Source organism: Photinus pyralis, unplaced genomic scaffold (genome assembly GCF_008802855.1).
Source record: "Photinus pyralis isolate 1611_PpyrPB1 unplaced genomic scaffold, Ppyr1.3 Ppyr1.4_LG1, whole genome shotgun sequence".
Classification (NCBI taxonomy): Eukaryota; Metazoa; Arthropoda; class Insecta; order Coleoptera; family Lampyridae; genus Photinus; species Photinus pyralis.
This window is the reverse complement of record NW_022170249.1, coordinates 19,459,093-19,466,536: the sequence shown is the minus strand read 5'-3', so window position 1 is coordinate 19,466,536 and position 7,444 is coordinate 19,459,093.

The following is a 7,444-nucleotide window of genomic DNA, read 5'->3' as shown; positions in this document are numbered from 1 at the left end:
AATCAAAATTTTTACATTAAACGTGTCCAGTGGAACTTTCCTTGAAACTTGATTACACCCTTCATATTAAGCCAGTCATATTAGGTAATAATATCCCTCTACCTGGAAATAATTCCCCAAAAGGGGAAACTTTGCATATCTGTAACAGTAGGGGCCAGTAGCAATATATATCAAAAATCAATTCGTACATGCTGCCCTATGGCCGTCATCTTGGAAAATGGCGGCCGATGTTCGCTTTTTTGACTATATCTCATTAACAGTGAGAATACATACGAAACAAAAGTATATAAGGACCCGGGCGCAAGTGTCCATAATTATTTACGAACATAATAATATTTTATTATAACTTTGTTCTATTGATTGTGAATTACATATAACACACAAAATTGGCATATCAATATGCCGTTAGTAGATGAAGTAATTTATTTACTGACCCCACAAAAATAGCATAATGACAAGTATCGCACGGTCTTCGGTATGGATGCATTTAAATTTACATCAGGTTGTGATTACAACATTTTTAATTCACTTTTGAGGTATCTACGCAATAAACAAATGTACTTTTTAAACATTTGCTTTGATTAAATACACGATTTGTACCAATTTAACTTCGACAGAAATTTATTAATTTTGTGGCTTTCTGTATAAGCTATCCGAGGAACGGTATCCCGATAAACTTCAGATCTAAAGGTGAAACCATTCACCTCGCTGTAAGGTAGGTACTTTGGGGTAACGATCAAGGCACTAATTAGGGTATATCATATTCCTTGCCTACATCCTCACAATAAATTACTTTTTGGTTTTACTATGTAGACTATTTCCACTTACGCGACTTCATTAATATCGAATATAGGGAAAATTTAAATCAGTGTAACATGTGTTATTCGCATACGTCAAAAAATGCATACAAATAAGCAGGAGTGTATGGTAATTACAGAATTTATGTAAATGTTACCAAAACAGACATTCATCGATGTAATGTAAATACAGTTTAATGGAAATGTTGTTTTAATTACAATAAAACAAACTTCTCTAAAATGCTACGGAGGGATTAGTGTAAAACACGTGGAAACAATTGCGTAGACTGATCTACGTTTGCTTTGCGGCCCGCAATATACTTAAACAGTACAATGACTTGAACTTTTCACGAAATGTCGAAATTAGTGATTTAATATTGAAATTTTCTTTTTTCTTGCAGGTAAGCCAGATATTGTCGGTCGACTTTCACCAGTACGTATGTGGTAAGGTTCTACTTATAAGTCTCTCAGATCATTTCCCTACCAGGCCGTTATGAATTACCATATCCCAACGATTATTTTTGAAGTAAGCCATGTGCTTTATAAATCGAATTTTTAATGATGTTTTTGTTTGACCAATATATTCTTGATTACTATCGTTACAAGATATTTTGTATATTCCCAACTTTTCCTTCATATCTACAGGGTCTTTTGGATTACCTAAAAATTGTTGTATACTACCATCTGAGGTTATAACAGTTTTTAAATTTAATTTGGGAAAGATAAACCTCTAGTGTATTAAAGATAATTGGGTAATTTAACATATTGCTCATCTAATTTGATAGTACAGTCCCCTAACGTTGTTACATTTTCAATTTGATTCACTACAAACGCATGCAAGGCCGCCCATTAGAGCAATAACATTTAGCCCTACGTGGGGAACTTGGCGCATGCGCATATATCAAGGTCCAAGTGCGCTAAATTCGGCCTTATACCTTGTGTCCCAGGGAGAACGCACCATAGGGAAACAGAATTAAGTTGAGACTTTAGTTCAGGAATGAACCCTTGTCTACGCTTGACCTACGTCCCTCAAAATTGATAATCAATCAATAACACAGGTCAATGACACACGGTTTGAGCAATAACATTAAGCCGTGAGGCGAATGCCTTGGAAGTTGACCCTGTCTCCATTAAACGCGGTGAACTTCCGAAAATGATCGTCCACCAGGAAGTCACTTTTGGGACCATCTTTCCCAGTATGATCGTTAAGCCTCATGGACGTTCCATTTGAGAAGGGAGCTAGTACCTGTTTGTTTCTCGACCTCCAAATGTAAAATGTAATTAAAAAAGTTAATTGAGTATGTAATTAGAGAAACAAATTAATAACAATTGTAACGAAGCTACACTGCTGCCTTCAGTATTTTGCAGTTTCGATGATGAACTCCCAACTATTGCAAAAATGTTGGGCATTTGACAGAAGCAACTTGCAAAACCTCACCAAGCCCGCGATAGTAGTCATCCAAACATCCAAACTTACTAATAAAAAAACGCGATCCTTTCAACTTCTCAAGCGATCATGGAAAAAAATGATCGACAGATCAAATGCTATGCTTCTGGGTACGTGAAAATGTAACTGCCTCACCTGCCTACGCGTTTCGAGGAAAAGACTTTCATACGGCCCGTTTTAAAAGTCCATTCTCTACTGCCATATAGCGGAACATTTTGCTGTACCAGAGTAAAGTTTAAGAGCATGACCATGGAAAACAAAGAAAAATTGGACACTCGCAAGTTATTTTATTGTCTTCTATTTTCAAAATAGAAAAATCAAAAATGAAACAATAATGACAAATTAGAATCAAAAAATTAAAAGGCACCAATTCTTCAAATGGTCAGCTGAAATGTAGTAAATAATGTTCTTTATTTCAGCGTATTAAAATAAAATTATAAACTTTACTCTAATCACAGATAAACCGTACCTACTCTGAAACAGCAGAACGTTCAGCTGTATCGTGGTAAACAATATATTTACGATTCCGGGACTATTGGTTCCCATCGAAATCAACACATATTATGGTTACGCATCATTGATACTGGTCCGAAAACTAGTGTAGCGGGAAGCAAGTTGGTCCAGCTGCTTGCGAGCGAAGAAGACAGTCGTTGATGGAGAGTAAAGAAACATGAAAGCTATCACCTACCACGTCATGTGTCAGCGTTAACGCGGTACTTGGGTGGAAAAATGACTGATATCGAAGAAGACCAGGAAATCCAAGATGTAACTATCACCTCTCACCAGACAGCAGAGCCAGCTATTATAGAACCCCCACTTCTATCCTCCGAAAAAAGTGATGTAGAACCCGAACGAAGTCGTCGGAAGATTCATAAATATAAGTGCTTGTGTTGCTCCACATCACAGACGTAATTGTGTTGCAAAGAGGGAGACTGTCAACATTTTGCTAAGTCGCTGCCTTCAGCAGTGAATAGGTCCGGGGGGCTGTGAGAAAATTAGTATATTGTTTACCAAGCACGAGAAGTGAGAAATTCCGACGTGTCAGCGGGTCTCACTCGTCCGTGGTAAACACTAAACTTTTTTTTATTAGTATGCTGGAATTTCTTGTATATAAACGGCTAGTCAACACAGGTATAGAAATCAAAAGGGGCAGAGAAGTGGAAAGAAGGCAGAGAAGTAAAATTTCTTTGCCTGTTTTCCGCTTCTGTGTCCCTAGCAACGAAACGATACTTCGCTGTTTAAATATGATCAGCAATGTCACATTTGACGTATACAGTTCTATTTAGACGTAAGGTAATTCAGCAAAAAGAAAGCGATGATTTGACATTCCGTTGCTCCTGTTTATCAATATAGTTAAGTTCTAGAAGCTAAGTTCGGTAAATCCGTACACAATGCGTGTAAAGCATCAAGCGGTGTTGGACAATACGCATTGAATAGGCGATAAGTGCGACAGTTAATGCAACAGCACACAATTTATGTAATTTAAACTTCACACTTGGCCAGTCAAAGGGCAGCGCAATTAGATTTAGTGGTAAGCTAAAGTGATACAATTGAATTTCAACTAATCAGGTGGAAATGCTTGCACTAATTAGTACCTTCCAGCTTCTATTAGTGGAATAATCTTACACATAAACACCACAACCAATTTGGCAGTTGGGGCACGTATGGATAGGCATAATTTTACAGTGAAGGAAGACAACTTTAGTTTACAGTCGGTCAATTTACCAATTAAACTCGCTTCTAGTGAGATGACATTTATGTCAACATACCGACTTGGGTACCTTTTCACATAAGTACGAAAATGTTTAACCGTAGTTTCTATCCCCTACCGAATATTATTTTAGCGATATAACAAAAATAGAGGAATAGGGTACACTTTGTTATTAAAACTGGAGGTAACAGATGGTTAATCTATATTGCAATTTTGCTTCAAATTTGAATTTCAATAATAAAATAATCAAATACCTCATTGCAGGGTAGGGTGCGATTGAATTGTAGATATAGTCACTTGCATCTTAAGAATGGCGTTAAATGCCTCAACAAACTTAACAAGATGAGTGGAACGGAAAGGCTGCGTTGATCTACTTTGGATAGGGTTGGCGTGTGCAAATTCCCAAGCCGTTGGAATGCTTTATATCCTGATTAAAGCCACCTGCTGGCCACAGCAGCCTTTCTGTTCTCAACACCATCTAACGAGGCATTTCGCGCTAGGTTTAATTACGTCGGAGGATCGTTACACAAAGGGAGACAATATACTCAGTCTTGTAGCCGAATGTTCGGCATATATTAAATAGTAGACAAATGGGAATTTAATAAAGGCGGGTGGGTATCGTTTAGCAGTTAGGCAATCGGCGTGAACTTGCCACATAAATATAACCTAAATTTGATATCCGATAACATACTGTCACGTTCAAAAGCTACAGATCAAAAGATCAAAAAAACACCCCGGGCTTTCCTATACACAAGAAACGAACAGCTATTTTATACTTTGAAAGGTTACACAATTTATTGGGCTTAAATCTATGTTGTTTTCTGACATAAGATAGAATTCTAGCCTGCCCTAAAATAAGAACTACGAGATCAATTCCGATTGAAACCGTGCGCCGTAGGAATCGCAAAATGCACATAAAAGGCAATCCGTAGGGTGAAATGCGAAAATTTCAATAGGATTATACCAAAATCGACATTATTAATTACTACTTCGTTTATATCAAAGCGTCATAACAAGCTTAATATTAAATTATAGAATTTGTATGTCGTTTCACCAGGGAACATTCCAAGCGCCTAATTAATAATTTGTATAAACTTTTCCTTAGATACGCAATTTTCTTATCAACCTTTGGTATAATTAAAAGGATATTGTCTCTCATCTCTTCTCAATTTTAATCCAGTTTCAGAACGTTCTCTTCATTATGCATTGCGGGATGCGCTAATAGGTGCTGTTTCACTTTATATGTTTTTTATCTGTGACTCCCAGGGTATGAAGACAAAGTAAAATATGACTTTAAGGGATTATCGAAAACTGGACCTAATACATTGAGTGATTATGAATTGACGGTAACCTTACTTCTCTGAAACAACTCAGTCTAGTCTGGTCTATTTCATACAACCGTGCAGAAGAGGAATGCGTTTATGGTCCTGTTGGAAGAATAAAGTCGATGGTCTGACATGACTGACAACTCACACGGATTGTAGTTAAATTGCTACTGCATAAATTTCAAATGAAACTCTTAGCACTTTAGAATTTTCGATTATGACACTAATTTTTTGTTTATGACTAATTCGGGCCATAAACTCAGTTCTGATGTGATCATCATGCCTTTATGGGTGATTAAAACTATCTTTGGCGCACATTAAGTTAAGTACACCATTTAAATTACGGCGTGCGGCATAATCTAATGAAAACAGTTTCCCTCTTGTTTCCAGCTTAAATTTTGTGGCGTCATGCTGATAAATAGGGAACGTGTAAAACGGATTAAAACGAAATTGCTTTTATTGTTACAGGCGTTGACTGATGAGAATTTCGGTAAAAAAATAAGTTGTGGCACTTTTCGTTATGGATCTGCATCGCGCTCGTTTGTAATTTTAAAGTGTAATTCGATTTGGAGGATGTTTGATAGATGGCAAACATTTGTAATTGGATGTGCTAAATACATGTAGCTGTACGATATAATCTAAATTCCTGCTTTGAGACATATTTCACCGCGACTGATTAAACTTTTCTGGAAAATGAAACACGTATTGTGCTTGTGCAGAATATATTTGGACACCACACGTGGTGTCATGCACACGTGGACACAGGTTAGGGCCAAGAAAGCGTTTAAACACGGATATACAAATAAAGGCAGAAACAATTTTCGCCCTAATACTAGATTTACAAACAGTGAACGGTGATAAGGTAAGGAGTAGAGCATTTTGTCGTTTGAAAAAACGAAAATAGAGAGTACTTCTGTTTATGGATCATACTGCATAATGAATTAAACGTGCAGTGGATAACCGAGACACCTCACAGATTCCACCAAGCAGAACCCAATCAAGAAGCTAATGTCAGGGCACGGTTATTGGGTCTTGAAATTTTAACACGAGCGCGCTTTGTACATAATATCCTGCAAGGAAAAATAGTTCCGATGGTGTGGTGACTGAAATTACTAGAGGGCCGACCAAGAAGTTTGGTTCCAAATGGATGGTTGTTCTGCACCCAACTGTCACGATGTGGCATGACAAGTACTGCATAATGGCCTTTGTTTTCATTTATTAGCTTTGGTTTTTTAATTGTGCAAACGATATTATGCTTTTTTGGATTAATAAATCGTCATTTTCCGACCATTCCCAAAAAAACCTCCGACAACCGAATTTAACGCCTTATTTGTCTGTTCATCGTTTGATGCTTTGGACTGTTTGTTTTGTACTTTTTCTTTTATTTTTCGATTCATTTTTGTTCTCTACCTTCTTGTTTTTCCTTTTCTTTTGCTTTTTTTGTTCTTTTTCTTCTTGGAACGAGTTACTACAGCAGGTCTCTTTTCTTTTGCCTGCTTAGTTTTGCCGTTTTTGTCATACAATTGGTGGTTCCCAGAAAAGATGGACGGTTACTTTAAACGAAGCTTTGGGTAAGGATTTTTGAGGCGTGATTATCATTGGATGCGTCCAATGTTTCTTCCTGTATCAATATTTTCTTGATTGTTATTTCTTTCCTCTTCATTGTCTTTATTGTTGTTCGCTATTTCTTTTACGATTGTGATTCCTGATTTTCCAAAAAAGTTAATATCAATTGGTGGATTTTTAAGATATAAGAGACATGACGCTCTGTGCAATGGTATGCGACCAACCACACCACCCATATAACACCTGTCCAGCTAGCACAAACAAATCAAAATTGACTCATAGAATTTTAATAATCTCTCCACATACACTTCCGGCATCTGCTACAAAGAAAAATCCCAATATTGACCTAAATTAATGATTTAGGAGACTCGATCACCTTCCGAAAATTCCAAAGAATTCACTACACAAATTTGGATTAACACCTGACACAATTCTTGAACACGAAAAGAAAAATCTGAACTCTGTCGGGGTCGCACACAGGAATTGAATAAACACGCAATTTGGTTGACAATGACAAAATTTATTCCGAAACCCATGAAATAAAAAATAAAAATAAAATTCTTGTAAGAAAGAAAAACTTACAAGCTTGTTTGCAGAT